The sequence below is a fragment of the Cyrtonyx montezumae genome, unplaced genomic scaffold, assembly GCF_038088225.1.
Source record: "Cyrtonyx montezumae isolate F1298 unplaced genomic scaffold, pur_monq_1.0 scaffold_17, whole genome shotgun sequence".
Taxonomy (NCBI): Eukaryota; Metazoa; Chordata; class Aves; order Galliformes; family Odontophoridae; genus Cyrtonyx; species Cyrtonyx montezumae.
Genome location: NW_027071903.1, coordinates 16,569,177 through 16,586,293, shown reverse-complemented (window position 1 = coordinate 16,586,293; position 17,117 = coordinate 16,569,177). Strand labels below are relative to the sequence as shown.

The 17,117-nt window shown below is 46.9% G+C and overlaps 1 pseudogene; it reads right to left on the bottom strand.

Moving 5' to 3' along the window:
• Positions 1–13,598: 13,598 nt before the first annotated feature.
• Positions 13,599–14,544, bottom strand: LOC136047143 (olfactory receptor 14C36-like; annotated as a pseudogene).
• Positions 14,545–17,117: the final 2,573 nt, after the last annotated feature.

The following is a 17,117-nucleotide window of genomic DNA, read 5'->3' as shown; positions in this document are numbered from 1 at the left end:
TTCCGGAGTGCCTTCACTCAGCCGTGTATGCGTTCCACTCGCTTCCCCTCGTTCGTGGCTCACGTCTTCGCAGGCAATGAGAACCGCACTACTAGAGGGTCCACACTCGCTTGGGTTAGCCCGAGCTACCGGCCCCCTCTCACACACACACACCACTCGTCACACTCTGGGAAACCCGACCCCGACCGAACAGAAAACCCCTGCCAAAACGGCAGTTACTTACGCGTCCCGCGTCTTCGTCCGGACTTCTGTGCACAAAATTTAAGGGGTCGACTGGTCCTGTCTTGCCTTTTTGCTCTTAAATTTCGGATCGTCGGTAGGAGTGAGGCAGGGAATCAAGAGTGGGGCCGCCAATTCCAGCGGGGCGCCTCCCCAACCCTCAGAACCCGGCCATTATTCCTATCCGAGTCACGGCACCAATTGTTATAAATAGATTCAACGGACTAGGAATCAAAAATTCAACTTTGATTTTATTAATCAAATTGAGGAGAGAGCAAAGAGGCAATGCAGCGCTGGGCGACAGGGGACTCTGTGTTCCACCAACTGTCGCAACAATTGAACCAATACCCGATCCTTTTATACAGTCCGTCTTCCGTATACGTGTCCTTGATCCAGTTGTTAGTTAGGGGGTCTTCTTCTGCCTCCCGGTGGTCGTATGGGTTGAAGTAAGTAATTTTCCTCCATATCTTCCTCTTGACCTTGTCTGGTGGTTTTTCCTTTTCTGGTATGTTATTCAAATGAACAAATCTCATTGGTTAATTGCATAATCACTAGTCCTTGAGCGCTTGAGCGTGTTTAGTCTAGCTCCCGGTTTTTGTGCAAGTTTTGTGTTTTTGCAAGCTAGGCTTCTTTATAGTAGTGTCTATCCTTTGTGGCAAGTGTTTTCGCAAGCTAAGCTTCTTTATACGTTACATGCTAAATCACAAACTACAGTTACTTATTTACAGGTTTCTTCCCTCTTATCGCGAACAAAAAGATTACATTCTCACAGGCTTAGGCTTAGGGTTAGGGTTTAGGGTTAGGGTTAGGGTTAGTGTTAGGGTTAGGGTTTAGGGTTAGTGTTAGTGTTATGGTTAGGTTTAGGGTTAGGGTTAGGGTAGGGTTAGGGTTAGGGTTAGGGTTAGGGTAGTGTTAGTGTTAGCGAAGTGTTAGAGATAGGGTTAGGGTTAAGGTTAGGGTTAGGTTTAGTGTTAGGTTTAGGGTTAAGGTTAGGTTTAGTGTTAGGGAAAGTGTTAGGGTTAGGGTTAGGCTTAGGGTTAGGCTTAGGCTTAGGCTTAGGGTTAGGGTTTAGGGTAAGGGTTAGTGTTAGGGTTAGGGTTTAGGGTTAGTGTTAGTGTTATGGTTAGGTTTAGGGTTAGGGTTAGGGTAGTGTTAGGGTTAGGGTTAGGGTAGGGTTAGGGTTAGGGTTAGGGTAGTGTTAGTGTTAGCGAAGTGTTAGGGTTAGGGTTAAGGTTAGGGTTAGTGTTAGGGTAAGTGTTAGGGGTAGGTTTATGATTAGGGTTCGGGTTAGGTTTAGATTTTTATTTAGGGTTAGTGTTAGGGTTAGGGTTAGGGTAGGGTTAGGGTTAGGGTTAGGGTAGTGTTAGTGTTAGCGAAGTGTTAGGGTTAGGGTTAAGGTTAGGGTTAGTGTTAGGGTAAGTGTTAGGGTTAGGCTTAGGGTTAGGGTTCGGGTTAGGTTTAGATTTTTATTTAGGGTTAGTGTTTGGGTTAGGGTTAGGGTAGCGTTAGGGTAGGGTTAGTGTTAGGGCTAGGGTTAGGTTTAGGGTTAGGGTTAGGGTTAGGGTAGGGATAGGGTTAGGGTTAGGGTAGAGTTAGGGTTAGGGTTAGGTTTAGGGTTAGGGTAGTGTTAGTGTTAGCGAAGTGTTAGAGTTAGGGTTAGGGTTAAGGTTAGGGTTAGGCTTAGTGTTAGGTTTAGGGTTAAGGTTAGGGTTAGTGTTAGGGTAAGTGTTAGGGTTAGGGTTAGGATTAGGGCTCGGGTTAGGGTTAGATTTAGATTTTTATTTAGGGTTAGTGTTAGGGTTAGGATTAGGATAGCGTTAGGGTAGGGTTAGTGTTAGGGTTAGGGTGAATGTTAGGGTTTGTTTATGGTTAGGGTTAGTGTTAAGGTTAGGGTTAAGTTTAGAGTTAGGGTTAGGGTTAGGGTTAGGTTTAGGGTTAGGGTAGGGTTAGTGTTAGGGTTAGGTTTATAGCGTTATGGTATAGGGTAAGGTTTCTGTTTACGTTAAGGGTTTTTGCTTGTGTTTGCTTTTGGGGAATGGTTAGAGTTTGGTTTAAGTTTAGGATTAGGGATTACAGGCATGGGTTTGGGTTGGGGTTGCGGTTGGGGGTTGGGGTTCGTGTTAGTGTTAAGGGTAGGGTTAGGTTTAGTGTTTGGGTTAGGGTTTGGATTTCGTTTAGAGTTTGGTTATAGGTTAGGATACGAGTAAGGGTTTGGCTTAAGTTTAGGGTAAGGTTTCAGGTTTTTGTCATATATTAGGGTTAGGGTTATTGTTTGGTTATTATTATTATTGTTATGTTTAAGGTTAAAGTTAGGTTTTAGGGTTGGGTTTGTTTTGTTGTTGCTTTTGGGGTTTGTGTTGGAGTTTGGTTTAGGGTTAGGGTATGTGGTTGTGTTTTATTGTGAGTAGGGGTAGTGGTAGTAGTAGGGTTACTTTCGGTTTAGGGTTTCTATTAGGGTTTGATTTAGGGTTAAAATAACGGTTTAGGGTTAGATTTAGGGTTAGAGTTAGTGTTAGTTGTAGGGGTTAGGGTATAGGTTTGCGGTTAGAGTTGGGGTTGGGATTAGGTTTGGGTTTGGTGTTGGGTTAGTGTAAGTGCTATGGTAAGGGTTAGGGTTAGAATGTAGGGTTAGGTATTAGGTTTATGGTTAGGGCTTTGGGGTTAGTGTTGAGGTTGGGGTTAGGGTTTGGTTTTGTTTTAAATTTATGTCTAGGGTTAGGGTAAGGGTTTTGGGGTTACCGTTAGAGATGGGGTTGGTGTTAGGATTAGGATTAGAGTTAGGGGTTAGGTTTAGGTTTCGGGTTAGATAGTGGTAGGGTTAGGGTTAGGACTGGGGTTATTTTTAGGTTTAGTTTTACGGTTATGATTAGAGTATGGGGCTAGGTTTTAGGGTTAGGGTTAGGGTTAGGGTTAGGGTTAGGGTTAGGGTTAGGGTTAGGGTTAGGGTGAGGGGTAGCATTATGGTTAGGGTTAAGGTTAGGGTTAGGGTAAGGTTAGGGTTAGTGTTAGGGTTAGGGTTAGGATTACGGTTAGGGTATGGTTATGTTTTGGGTTAGGGTTAGGGTTAGGGTTATGGTTAGGGATAGGTTTAGGGTTAGGGTTAGAGTTAGTGTTAGGGTTAGGGTTAGGATTAGGGTTAGGTTTAGGGTTAGAGTTAGGGTAGGGTTAGGGTATGTTAGGGTTAGGGTTAGGGTTAGGGTAAGTGTTAGTGTTAGGGTTAGGTTTAGGGTTAGGGTTAGGATAGGTTTAGGTTTAGGACAATGTTAGGACAATTGTCCTAAACGTTAGGACAAAGGGTTAGGGTTCGGATTAGGGTTAGGTTTACGTTTAGTGTTAGGGTTAGGGTTAGTGTTAGTGTAAGATTAGGGTTAGGGTAGGGTTAGAGTTAGGATTAGGGTTAAGATTAGGGTTAGGGTTAGTGTTAGGGTTAGGGTTAAAGTTAGTGTTAGGGTTATGGTTAGGATAGGGTTAAGGTTAGGGTTAGGGTTAGGGATTGGGTTAGGTTAGGGTTAGGGTTAGGGTAGGGTTAGTGTTGGTTCAGGTTAGGGTTAAGGTTTGTGTTAGGGTTAGGGTTAGGGTTAGGTTAGTGTTAGGGTAAGGGTAGGGTTAGGGTTATGTTTAGAGTTAGGGTTAGGTTAGGGTAAGGTTAAGGTTAGGGTTAGGGTTAGGCTTAGGGTTAGGGTTAGGGTTTGGATAGGATTAGGGTTAGGGTTTGGGTTAGGGTTAGGGTTAGGCTAAGGGCTAGGGTTAGTGTTAGGTTTAGGGTTAGGGTTAGGGTTAGGTTTAGGGTTAGAGTTAGTGTTGGGTTTAGGGTATGTTAGGGTTAGGGTTACGGTTAGGGTTAGCGTTATTGTTAGTGTTAGGGTTAGGTCTAGGGTTAGGGTTAGGGTTAGTGTTACGGATAGGGTTAGGGTTATGGTTAGGGATAGGTTTAGGGTTAGGATTAGAGTTAGTATTAGGGTTAGGGTTAGGATTAGGGTTAGGTTTAGGGTTAGAGTTAGGGTAGGGTTAGGGTATGTTAGGGTTAGGGTTAGGGTTAGGGTAATTGTTAGTGTTAGGGTTAGGTTTAGGGTTAGGGTTAGGATAGGTTTAGGTTTAGGACAATGTTAGGGTTAGGGTAGGGTAAGGGTTAGGGTTCGGATTAAGGTTAGGGTTTACGTTTAGTGTTAGGGTTAGGGTTAGTGTTAGTGTAAGATTTGGGTTAGGGTAGGTTTAGAGTTAGGATTAGGGTTAAGATTAGGGTTAGGGTTAGTGTTAGGGTTAGGGTTAAAGTTAGTGTTAGGGTTATGGTTAGGATAGGGTTAAGGTTAGTGTTAGGGTTAGGGATTGGGTTAGGTTAGGGTTAGGGTTAGGGTAGGGTTAGTGTTGGTTCAGGTTAGGGTTAAGGTTTGTGTTAGGGTTAGGGTTAGGGTTAGGTTAGTGTTAGGGTAAGGGTAGGGTTAGGGTTATGTTTAGAGTTAGGGTTAGGGTTAGGTTAGGGTAAGGTTAAGGTTAGGGTTAGGGTTAGGCTTAGGGTTTGGGTTAGGGTTTGGATAGGATTAGGGTTAGGGTTTGGGTTAGGGTTAGGGTTAGGCTAAGGGCTAGGGTTAGTGTTAGGTTTAGGGTTAGGGTTAGGGTTAGGTTTAGGGTTAGAGTTAGTGTTAGGTTTAGGGTATGTTAGGGTTAGGGTTACGGTTAGGGTTAGCGTTATTGTTAGTGTTAGGGTTAGGTCTAGGGTTAGGGTTAGGATAGGTTTAGGGTTAGGGCAGGGTTAGGGTTAGGGTAGGGTATGGGTTAGGGTCAGGGTTAGGTTTACGTTTATTGTTAGGGTTAGGGTTAGTGTAGGGTTAGGGTTAGGGTAGGGTTAGAGTTAAGGTTAGTGTTAAGGTTAGGGTTAGGGTTAAGGTTAGGGTTAGGGTTAGGGTTAGGGTTAGGGTTATGGTTATGGTTAGGGTTAGGGTTAGTGTTAGGGTTAGGGTTAGGTTTAGGGTTAGGGTTAGGGTTAGGGTTAGGGTTAGGGTTAGTGTTAGGGTTAGGGTTAGGTTTAGGGTTAGGGTTAGGATTAGGGTTTGGGTTAGGGTAGGGTTAGAGTTAATGTTAGGGTAAGGTTAGGGTTAGGGTTTGTGTTAGGACTAGTGTTAGGGTTAAGGTAGGGTTAGAGTAAGGGTAGGGTTAGGGTTATGTTTAGGTTTAGAGTTATGGTTAGGGTAGGGTTCGGGTTAGGGTATGTTAGGGTTAGGGTTAGGGTTAGTGTTAGGGTTAGGGTTAGGGTTAGGGTTAGAGTTTGGGTTAGGGTTAGAGTAGGGTTAGGGTTAGGGTTAGGGTTAGGGTTAGGGTTAGGGTTAGGGTTAGGGTTTAGGTTTAGGGTTAGGGTTAGGGTTAGGGTTAGGGTTAGAGTTAGGGTTAGGGTTAGGGTTAGGGTTAGGGTTAATGTTAGGGTTAGTGTTAGTGTTATGGTTAGGTTTAGGGTTAGTGTTGGGTTAGGGTTAGGGTTAACGTAGTGTTAGTGTTAGCGAAGTGTTAGAGTTAGGGTTAGGGTTAGGGTTAGGGTTAGGGTTAGGGTTATAGCGTTATGGTATAGAGTAAGGGTTCGGATTATGTAAAGGATTTGTGCTTGTTGTTGCTTTTGGGGAAGGGTAGGGTTAGGGTAAATGTTTGAATTATACGTTACAGGTATGGGTTTGGGTTGTGGTTCGGGTTGGGGTTGGGTTTTGTGTTAGTATTAAGGATAGGGTTAGTTTTAGTGTTAGGGTTAGGGTTAGCGTTAGGGTAGGGTAGGGTTAGGGTTAGGGTTAGGGTTAGGGTTAGGGTTAGGGTTAGGCTAAGGGTTAGGTTTATGGTTATGGTTAGGGTTAAGGTTAGAATTAGGGCAAGGGTTAGGGTTAGGTTTAGTGTTAGGATTAGATTTATGTTTCTTGTTAGGGTTAGGGTTAAGTTTATGATAGGGTTAGGGTTAGTGTTAGGTTTAGGGTTAGGTTTAGAGTTAGTGTTAGTGTTAGAGTTAGGGTTAGTGTGGGAATACAGAAAATATATTTAGAGCTGCAGCTGTGTAACAGGATAAACAGCTTGAGAAAGGAAGGCTGAGAACCAAGGACACTTCCAGAAGAAGAGGAAAACAAGTTCAAGTAAGCTGGGTGATGGCAGGCCGTTATATGAGGAAGAGTCCATGGCTTGGGAAGATTCTCAGCCCTGACTGGATCATCGCCTTTATGCACTATTAAGGACTGTTTTGGGAAGTTACATTGTTGATATGTAAAGGCGGGTGGGAAAGTTACAATAGAGAAATTGTGAAAGTATATAAGGGATGTTAAAACCTGTAATAAACGATTTGGATCGTTCACATCTGAGTCCGTGCCCGAGACACTGCAAATGGCACCCACTGCGTGGTGTAAGTCAAGCCGCGGCTGAGCGAGCCCGGTCCGGCAGCGTCGCCCGACTGAACTTCAGAGAGATTGTTTCGCGCTCGCCCGCACCGTTCTGCAGGACAGAAGGTGAGCAGTCGGGAATTATGGGGAGTTCACTAACGAAGAAGCAACAAGTAAATCTCGAAGTACTACGGTTAGTTTTAAACTTCCAGGATCAGCCTGTATCTAATTCGGAACTAGCTACTTTTCTTAAATGGATAAGCAAAAATGTCCCCGAATTTCCGAAAACTGGGTTCTCTCTTGATGGAGAACTCTGGGACAAAATTGGCACAAAACTCTGGGAGGCTTCTATTACTAAAGACAGAACGGCTGCCAAACTTCTACCTGCTTGGCACCAAATAATGGAAGGGCTTAAACAAATTCGACAAGGAAGAAGTTCTTCCGGCTATTCTCTGTCGCCCTCCTTCCCACCCCCGCCTCCGCCTTCCGATTCGGGAAGCAGCCCCTGCCCGGAACCGATCCGCGGCTTCGACCCCCCCCCGCGACCGGGGAGAAGAGAAATCGCAATCTCCCCCGCGCTCCCGCCCTCCCCCACGCATCCGTCGTTCATCTCCGTTCCGCCCTCCGCTCCGTCCTCCGCTCCGCCTCCGACGCTCCCCGCGCTCCCGTCCTATGTTCCGCCCCCGTCGCTCGTCGCGCCGCTCCCGCCCTCTGCTCCGCCCCCGATGGTCGCCGCTCCCCTGCCGCCTTCTGCTCCGGTTACGTCGCTTACTGCTGCTGCTCCGCAGCCTGCCTGTAACTTGGTAAAAAATGAGGACGAACCAGAACCAGAAGATCTTTCAGATCCTGGTTCAGTAGATACGGACGACAAATCGAACATTTTCCCTCCTGATGATAACTTGAAGGGAGCGGGAAAGAAAAATTTTTCTACAGCATACTATAGTGCTTTAGAGCAGTGCAGAAAAGAAGCAGTATTACGGGGTGATGCTGATACGTTGCAAGCCTTTCCTGTGTTGTACCATACAAATCAGCCCCCCCAGTGGGAATCCCTGCCTTACGAGTCAGTGAAGGAACTAAGGAAGTCAGTGAGAGATTATGGAATTCAGTCTCCCTTTACATATCATCTTTTGGCTGCAATTGGTGACAGTTACATTATGACCCCTCACGATTGGAAAATTCTATTACGAACAATTCTGTCTCCCATGCAATACACCGTGTTTATGACAGAGTATCGGGAACTGGCTACCATCCAGGCTATGAATAATCTGAATAACCTTAATCACATTGGCATAGAAGAACTCATGGGGGAGGGGGTCCAATACCTCAGGCTCAGGCACAGATGGACAGGCAATGCTTTGAACAAGTTAAGACTTTGGTGTTGCGTGCTATCTGTCGGATACTCGACAGTAATTCATCTAACACATCATTTACATCAATTAGGCAGGAGGCTGCCAAGCCCTATGTTAAATTTCTTGACCGTTTACAAAATATGCTAGAGAGACAAGTAGAAAATCAAGCTTCCCGGGAGGCTTTGCTTAAGCAATTAGCAATAGAAAATGCAAATGCAGAATGTAGAAAGGTCCTACAATCCTTAAAGAATGCAGATCCATCCATTACTAACATGATTAAGGCCTGTCAAAATGTAGGAACAGAAAGCCATAAAATGGCCTCGCTAGCAGACACCCTGGCAGCCCGACTTGGTGCAGGGACAACTCAAAAAATAAAGTGCTACAACTGTGGGGAACCTGGTCATGTACAAAGGGACTGTGAAAAGCCTAAAAAAGCAGATAAAAATGTTTCTGCTCTTCCTACTCGACCCTGTCCCTGGTGCGGGAAGGGGCTACACTGGGCGAGAGACTGCCAATCTAAGCTCCCTGTTGCTGCACGGCCTATAGTGCACCACCTCTAGTTGAACCTGTGAAGGTGGATCCACCTCTGGGTGAACCTGTGGAGGTGGATCCTCCTGCATCATAGCTGGTCTGGCACAACACCATCGTGCCGGACCCTACATTGGCGTGGCCACAGCAACACCATCGCTGCTCCAGGCGCTTGGCTCCTTCTGCACTGCAGCAGCCCCCACAGCCAGCATTAGGTGGGTGTCATTCAGTAATATCTCCTCCTCCTCGTTTCTTTTGTTTAAGAAAAAATTTTGCAGACTCCCATTGTTTCTGTTTTTATAGTTGATTTTTTAACTCAGTTTTAGTTTTAGGGTTAGGTTTACTTTTATTACTTTAGTGTTAGGCATAGGATGCTGTTTCTATTTTAGTGTTTGCTATAGATTTCTGTTGCAAAGAAATGAGTACAACTGCCTTAACAGAGGTCTGATGACATCTCTGATTAATATTAATTGAATTTCCATCTTGTGACTTTTGTGTTGCAGAATATCAAGGAACAGAGCCCACGTGGCTGAAAAATTAAGTTGGGACTCAGGAGAACAGAGTACAGCTTTGTCACAAACTTCCTGAGTGCAAGGTAGGTATGCTGTACTGGAGCTGTGAGCTAAAGCAGTGTTGTTTAAGCACAGCTCATTCCACTGCCTTCAACAGATCCACTTTGTGTGTGTTTTATTTCTGTTGTTGCTGTTGTACAGCAAGGCCATGAATACATAGGAATGTGAAAATTATAATATTGATAATTTTACTGTTAGTAATGTTATTACTAACATTAATGTTAATAAAACAGTCATCATGCATGCATGATCAACCTCAGGGATAAGTTTATTATTGCCTATTAAGCTTTTCTCTTATATTATGTCCACCCATCCTATTTTGCTTATCTTCCCCTCTCCTGCAAGGGGACCACTACTCAAGTTTGAGGACTCTTTTCCTGGGTAGGTGGCAAAAGACAACAAAAATGCAAGTTTTGTGTCCCTCTTTGTTCTTGGGTCAGTAGACGAAGAGAATCTGGAGAATACCTCCAAAAGTTGGCCTGTAAAGTTTTGCTAGCAGTAAGTAACACCAGAGTGCATGATAGAAATACTGAGCCTTCTTTGGAGCCATTTTCCAGCTTCTCTGTGTGTCAGCCATAATCCTGCCAGTTTCAAAGTCTCATAAGAGAGTAAGCAGTATTCTCTGAGGCTGATACAAATGTGCAGAAAATAGGATGGGAGGGTATGTTTTGTAGCCGCTGTGTACAATGGTCTGCCCCGGCAGTGATGACAGTGCCGTAGTTTGTTCTGTCCTTCCCTCCTTATGCATATTGTTCCTGATTTCGCACAGCCTTCCTTTCAGGGATACAGGCTGTACTCTGTCACACTACAAAGCACAGTACCACATTCCAGCCCCCTTCTTTGGAGCAAGTGTTCTCATCAGAGTACATCATTCCAGTCATCCACTATACTCTTTGCAGCAGGACGAGTGGGACCTTCTCGCCTGGCAGTGGTTTCTGCAGCTATTTCTGTGGGAAGGCCCTCCTCCATCTGGTGCTTGGCAGCAAGGGGAACTTTCCTCTCAGATGTGTGTGTCTTGCCCTGTTTAAGGTGCACCCTTTGGAAGTGTGCAGCTTCCAAGATCTGTTTTTGCACAGGGTGTTACGTGGTCTGGCTTTCTTCTCTTTTAGCAGAAGGCCGCCCCCATGCCCTGCTTATCCTGGCAGGGGGAGAAGAATGCTGTTTGCTTTAACATTACCTTTGGTCTCAGTATGCAGCAGGTCAAAAGACGTGACAAGTACACATGCTAATCCCTTTCCCTTTCAGTTATAGAATAACACAGATGGGAAAGTTTTCACTGGGATCCGATGCTTGCTCCAAGCTAAAGTTAAGAGAGGGACGGGTTGGGCAGAGTGCGTCCCACACAAACTCACCTTCCTACTCTGCACTGAGGAGCTCCTGTCATCCTAAACCCAGTTTGCTCTGCTAGGAATTTTCCCCTCCCCCTTTACTCTTCTTTAGAGAGTGGTAGCTGGAACTGACTAATGCACTGAAAGCTGTTGAAACATTCCCAAGAATCAGTGATGTTCACATGAAAAGAAGCCAACATTTGGCATTGTAACACACCATTCATTGTGAAATGGTGACTTTTTAAACTTGTGACATTCCTGAGCATTGAAATATGGCATAGGAAAATTGCCAGTAAAATCACATATTTTCTTAGGGAACGTATTACCGGTTTTGTTTTGTATCATGGAACTATTTATGTTTCACTTGATTTTATGTTTCTTTGTAACCTCCAGAGATGCCTTCTGATATGACACGTGCCATCGGTATCTATTGCGTGCCGGAAGATTTTCCACTCACATGACCACCTCAGGAGACAGAGAGGAATGAGACCTAGACACCCATAATGGGAAGGGACTGAAGATTACACCTCTGATGGAAAGAGCTGCAGCACAATCTGAAGGGATTGATCCATTTCCCACCAAAGACTGATTTCTGCTCACTGCTGTGACAAACCTCACAGCATCTTCATCCAATGAGAACCTTCTGCCAGACCCCACGTAGGAGCAAGGTTTGGATTTACCTGAAACTCCTTAAATTTAAGATTTTGAGGCTGTCTCCACTGAGTCTTTAGGATATCTTAGTATCTGTGATCTGCTCTGATAGACATGGTCATCCATGCATACGAATGCATATTTAAACACAGAGAAACTGTGTTTTCTGTAATTATTTATTCTTTTTTAAAATCCCAATTTTAAAAAATGAGGCCATGTACTAATGAATGAAAATAAGATTCCAGATGTGATTGAAATGTTCTGAGTTTTACTGACAAAGATGCATATTTGCAGTGAACTTGCTAACAATGCAAATATTGATGTTAGCTTGTAAGAGGAACTGTGCCTGTAAGTTTTGCATAACCACAGGTGTATTGCTCATGAGAAGCACTCCATTAGCGACCCGCTTTGTGATTAGAGACACACTACTGCTTGTGTCTGTGAATGACTGCCTATCTTTTCCATCTAGTTGCTTTCAAAATGTGCTGTTCTGGTTCCTTGTTCACATTGCTTCAGATATTTCTCTATGATTTCAGGGCAGTCAGGGCTGCACCTCTTTCAGCCCGCCCCCTGTTGATAACATTGATAAGTCCCTAATGTTTAAAATCAAGTTTTGGCTTGTGCTTGTCTTGGTCTCTTACAAGCTCTGGTAAAGATGTGTTTAATTAGCAGGAGAACTACTGCTGAAGTCCTATGAAAAGGCAGTACAAAAGGACCAGGGATAAATGCTAGCAGTGATTTGACACACCAGGATTATTTGGCTTGGAAACAAGCAGTGTCAAGGGAGAAGCAAAGCCGGTGGTCCGGTTGCAGCCGTAGAACAAAGGGCCCGTATGGATCTCCATCTGTGGCCTGACAACTGTGTGGCTGAAGCCTGAAGCTTCAAACCTGAGTGAAGCATCCACCTGGATCAGTGGAGAGATGCCTCCCTGCGGTGAGCAGCTTGGACTAGAAGCAGGTACTGTGGTGACTAGCGGGAGGTGATAGAGGTTCTGCCATCACAGCTGGTACACAAGATGACTTGGATACTTAGAACTTAGCAACTTCTCTCGTTCAGAAAACAAAAAGAAAAACAAAGTGGAATCTAGAATGCTATGGTTGAAATAGTCTGGAGTTTTGCACATTGCCAAATCCCTCAGAAGTGGGTCTCAACCCAGGAGCTGTTCAGTTTTCTCTCCTCCCCTGTCCTGTTGAGGAGGGGCAGTGACAGAGCAGCATGAGGGCACCTAGGAGCTGGCCAAGGTGAGCACAGCCCAGTAACTGGGTGCTGAGTTCCAGGGTCATTCTGGGGTCCCAAGCCCTCAGCACAGCAGCTCCGTGTGCATTCATTCCCCTGTGCAGGACAGCCTGGCCTCACCCCCCACAGGCAGCCCCTGGGAGCTCTGCAGGCACCACATGGGGCAGCACACATACAGGGATATGGAGATGTGCCTCCAGCACAGCCTTGGCAGCCCGCACTGCCCGGTCCCTGCTGCCCTTCTGCTCCAGCAGCCTCTCCCACCAGCCAACCTCTGCCCAGCCTCGATGTGTCCCACAGCTCAAAGCCAGCCCTGCTCTGAGCTCTGCTGAGCTCTGGCCCAGGAGAGGGATCGAGCTGAGTTGCCCGTTCTCCAGTGCAAGCACTGAGCGCAGCGGGGACATGGAGTGCTCCCACTTCAGCCCTCAGCAGTCGATGGTGAAAAGTGATGCTGGGAAGCACTTGGAATGAGGTCTGGGGCTGGTCGTAGTTTCCTTGGGCAGCGTCTCTTTTCTGATCATGCAGAAGAAAGCTGGGCTGGATCAATGTCCTGAGGCACCCTGCTCCAGGGCCCCAGGATCACATCTGCCTGCTGCCTCCTCCTGTGGGCTCCCAGAGGCTGCAGCCCTGCAGAGCACACAGAATAGGGCTCATCCTGTGCATGGTCACAACCAGACCCTGGCACTCAAGCTGCCCCCATCACACACACAGTCTTGTCCCAGGGTGGTCTTTGGGGAAATGCCAAAGTTGAGACAGGGACTGAGGAACAGCTGCAAGGACATAGGGCTCCAGGTCATGCATGCCTCCACAGGGAAATGTCATGTTAAGATCATCTCCCATCAGTCCCCATCCCTCCTCTGATTGTTTGGCCATTGATGAATGACTCTGTACTGACTGTAATGGTCAGGGTGAGGAGCAGAACCAGATGGATGGGGATGAGTGCAGCTATACCCCCTGCCTGGGAGTCTGTGAGTGTGGAAAACAATTGGAATGGCAGTGGAGCACTTTGAAAGGCACTAGGAGTGTACAGGTGTGCCTGGAGATGACAGGAATCCCTCTCCACCCCACGCCTGATAAGTCCCCACTCCCTCATGAAGACTACAGACACCTAATTTTCCTGAAGATACAGAGACTGGACACAGAGGCTGCAAGAGTCAGCTCTGAATCACCTTGGATATGGGCTCCAGGAGAAAGAGAGCGGGGTGAGGCCTCAGCAGAAGTAATCAAAATATTAGTGTAACCATTAATGACAACCATTAATAAAATAAAAGAGCAAAAATATATATGTTACTTAAATAAATATTATAAACATATCTATTATATAAAAAAAACATAAAATAGGCCCATTATTGGGAAGACTGTAAGTCAATTTATAGAGAGATGAGAAGTTTAGTGCTGCTAAAAAGAGTGCATGTCATCATTTTCCTCAATGCATCCTTGAGCTCTTGGGTTTTCATGCTGTAGATTTGAGGGTTCACTGCTGGAGAGAACACGGAGTACAGAAATGACACAGCCATGTCCAGGGATGAGGGGAAGAGAGAAAGGGGGCTTCAGGTAGGCCAAAAAGTCAGTGCTGAAAAAAATGGAGACCACAACCAGGTGAGGGAGGCACGTGGAGAAGGCTTTCTGCCGGCCCTGCACAGAGGGCATCCTCAGCACTGCCCTGAAGATATGCATGTAGGACAGCACAATGAAAACAAAACATCCAAAGCCTAAACAGACACTAAGCGCAATAAGCCCAATTTCCCTGAGGTAGGAATTTGAGCAGGAGAGCTCGAGGAGATGGGGGATTTCAAAGAACTGGTTCATGGCATTCCCTTGGCAGAGAGGCAGTGAAAATATATTGGCAGTGTGCAGCAAAGCATGGAGAAGCCCAGTGCCCCAGGCAGCTGCAGCCATGGTGACACAAGCTCTGCTGCCCAGGAGGGTCCCGTAGTGCAGGGGCTTGCAGATGGCAGCAAAGCGGTCACAGGTCATGACTGTGAGAAGGAAATACTCTGCTGACATGAAGAAGAGAAAGAAAAAGACAGCACATCCAGCGTAGGAGATGGCCCAGGTGTCCCAGAGGGCATTGGCCATGGCTTTGGAGAGAGTGGTGGAGATGCAGTCCAGGTCAGAGAGGGTGAAGTTGAGGAGGAAGAAGTCCATGGGGGTGTGCAGGCGCTGGTTGCAGGCTACGGCTGTGCTGATGAGGCCGTTGCCCAGGAGGGCAGCCAGGTAGATGCCCAGGAAGAGCCAGAAGTGCAAGAGCTGCAGCTGCCACGTGTCTGCCAACACCAGCAGGAGGAACTCGCTGATGGAGCTGCCGTTGGGCATCTGCACTGCTGTTTCTGGGCACGGAGTGCTGTTAGGAGTGCAGAAGATAATGACAAATCAAGACCATCCTCAGAGACAATCAGTTTCCACATCTCTTACCTTTACCCCGTCTGCACTCAGAGCCTTCATCCCAAACTCTGTGCACTTAGCATTGTCTTAGAGAAAGCTGCCTGTAGGGAGAGTAAGTGTGTGTTCATGTCTGCTGAAAATGACGGTTTCAGCTGGCGCTGTCCTTTGGGAGAAGAAAGGCTGAAAGCACTTTAGGAGATTGTTCACATAGCAGCAGATTGAGAAAGGAACAATGCAGGATTCTCAGAGATGTGTACATATCTCCCAGCTCCTTTCAGATTCCTGCTCCAACCTTTTCCCCTTCCCTAAGAACAGGAAATGGAAAATCCCTGCCTTGCCTCTCGCAAAGCACCCTCCGAAACATTCTGGGGTGCAGTGGAGCTGTGATGACAGCAGACAGCAGCTGTGGTAGCAGAAAGCCCCTGCCTTGCTGGGATGCTCCTTCCCCCCACACATCTCCCCGCAGCACCCTGGGCAGCTCCCCGGGCAGGCTGAGTGCTGAGCCTGGCAGGCGGCAGAGTCCCTGCCCCGGCACACAGCCCCTGGGGCACAGCAGGGACCCTGCTCTGCACGAGAGCCCTGGGCCCCCGTCTGCACCCCCGGCTGCACAGCCTGCAGCCGTCCTGGCACACGCAGACCTCAGGGCTGTGCTCTGATGCTGCAGCAAGGAAGACCTCAGCTGGAGCTGGTCTTTTGCCATCATAAAGAAACACAGGGCATTTGCAGCCTGAGCTGCCATGAGATATCCCTGGTTTAATGATCCCTCCAGGAAAAGCAGCTGCACTGCCTGCAGCGAGAGACTTACTATGCTAAAGGCCGTCAGTAATGCTGCTCCAGTGAGCTCACAGCCTGCTCACATCCCACACATCCTGAAAGCTCCCTCTCCTTTCTCTCTTCTCCCCTTGTCACCTGCAGATCATGCCCCCAGCCTTAATACGTGGTGCACAGGAGCTGCTCCTGGGCACAGCTGTCTCTCTGCAGCGCTGCCCACTTGTATGATATCCTTGTGTCCCAGGGGACCAGCCCAACTCAGCAGGAGATGATGTGATTTTCTTCTCCCCGTCTCCCTGGAGATGTCCGTGAGTCTCCATGTCCAACAGCTCCTGAAAGGCTGCTGGATCATCATAGAATCATAGTCAAGGAAATCATAGAATGGCTTAGGTTGGAAGGGACTTTTAAAGTCACCTACTCCCAACCCCCCTGCCATGGGCAGGGTTGCCAGTGACCAGATCATGTTGCCCAACAACCCATCCAACCTGGCCTGGTTGACACTGGATCCAGCCAGAATACATCCAGTGATGCTTTGGTAATGGGAAGCTTTCTAAAGCGTCTTTACACTAATGAGAGCAACAAAACTATATTTTTGCATTTGCAGGCCTAGTGTCTTCTTGGATCATAGAGACTTGGCAGGATGGTTCCCACCTCTGAACTGTAGAAAAAGAGGAATGCAGACTTTCACAGAGGGTGATTAAGGAAGACAAGGATAGGCTACTGCTCTCTGTATGAGAGCACGCTGAGCTCTGCCTGGAGAGGGCAGAGTATCCAGCTGAGAACTGATGGAAATGGCTTAAAGAGGAGACCAGCAGTGTGTGTTTCCTTCAGTTACAGGTCCTTAATTGCTGCAGTCTTCTTTCTTGCTCTTCTTTAAAACTGGAAGAACTTTTTTTGCCGCCTTCCTGTCAACTGGGAACAGACATATCCCTAGGCTTCTTCTGATGCCTTTAAAATGAGAGCCCAGAGCAAACTCAGGTGTCATCACAGAAAGAATGGAGATGTGTCATAGCTTTATAATGCCTTCAACTGCACAGTATGCCACAGATGGAGCAGAGAGGAAGATCTGGCTCTTCTTTTGTGAGCTCATCCATACGGTCAGCTGAATAACACTATGTGCTCCACGGGGATAGGTGCAAAAGGCACAGTGGGCGCTCTAAGCACAGGGCTCTGGTGGCATTTAGGATGGCCAAGCATACCTCCTTCTGGCCCCCAACTGATGCTGAGGAAGGAGTGTCTATCTCAGAGAATTTTCACCAAAGTTTGCAAGCACTAGCACGCAGCTAGGATTACTGCAGGCACCTTCATCGTCACTCAGTAGGTGTGTGAGCGACTGAGTTACTGTTGAATAAAGACCAAGGATTTGGATGTGGGGCTCACACACAGAAACCTCATTGTACACATCTGAACTCAACTAAGAGGATTCCTGAGTGCCACAGTCCTGTGGGGAACTTAATCCAATTTCAACCCCAGGGTTTCCAGCAGCGGATGAGGTGCCTAACCCGAGAGTTAGGATGAGATGGCCTGACAGTAATAGGACAAACTTTTGTAAGCGCCATCCAAACTTGGAGAGATTCAAGGCCAGGTTGGATGGGATCCTCGGGAACCTGATCTAGTGGCTTGCAACTCTGCCTGTGGCTAGGGGCCAGACGAGGTGATCTGTAAAGTCCCCTCAAACCTGAGCCATTCTATGATTCTGTAATGTTATGCCTACTCTGCCTCAGCTGAATCAC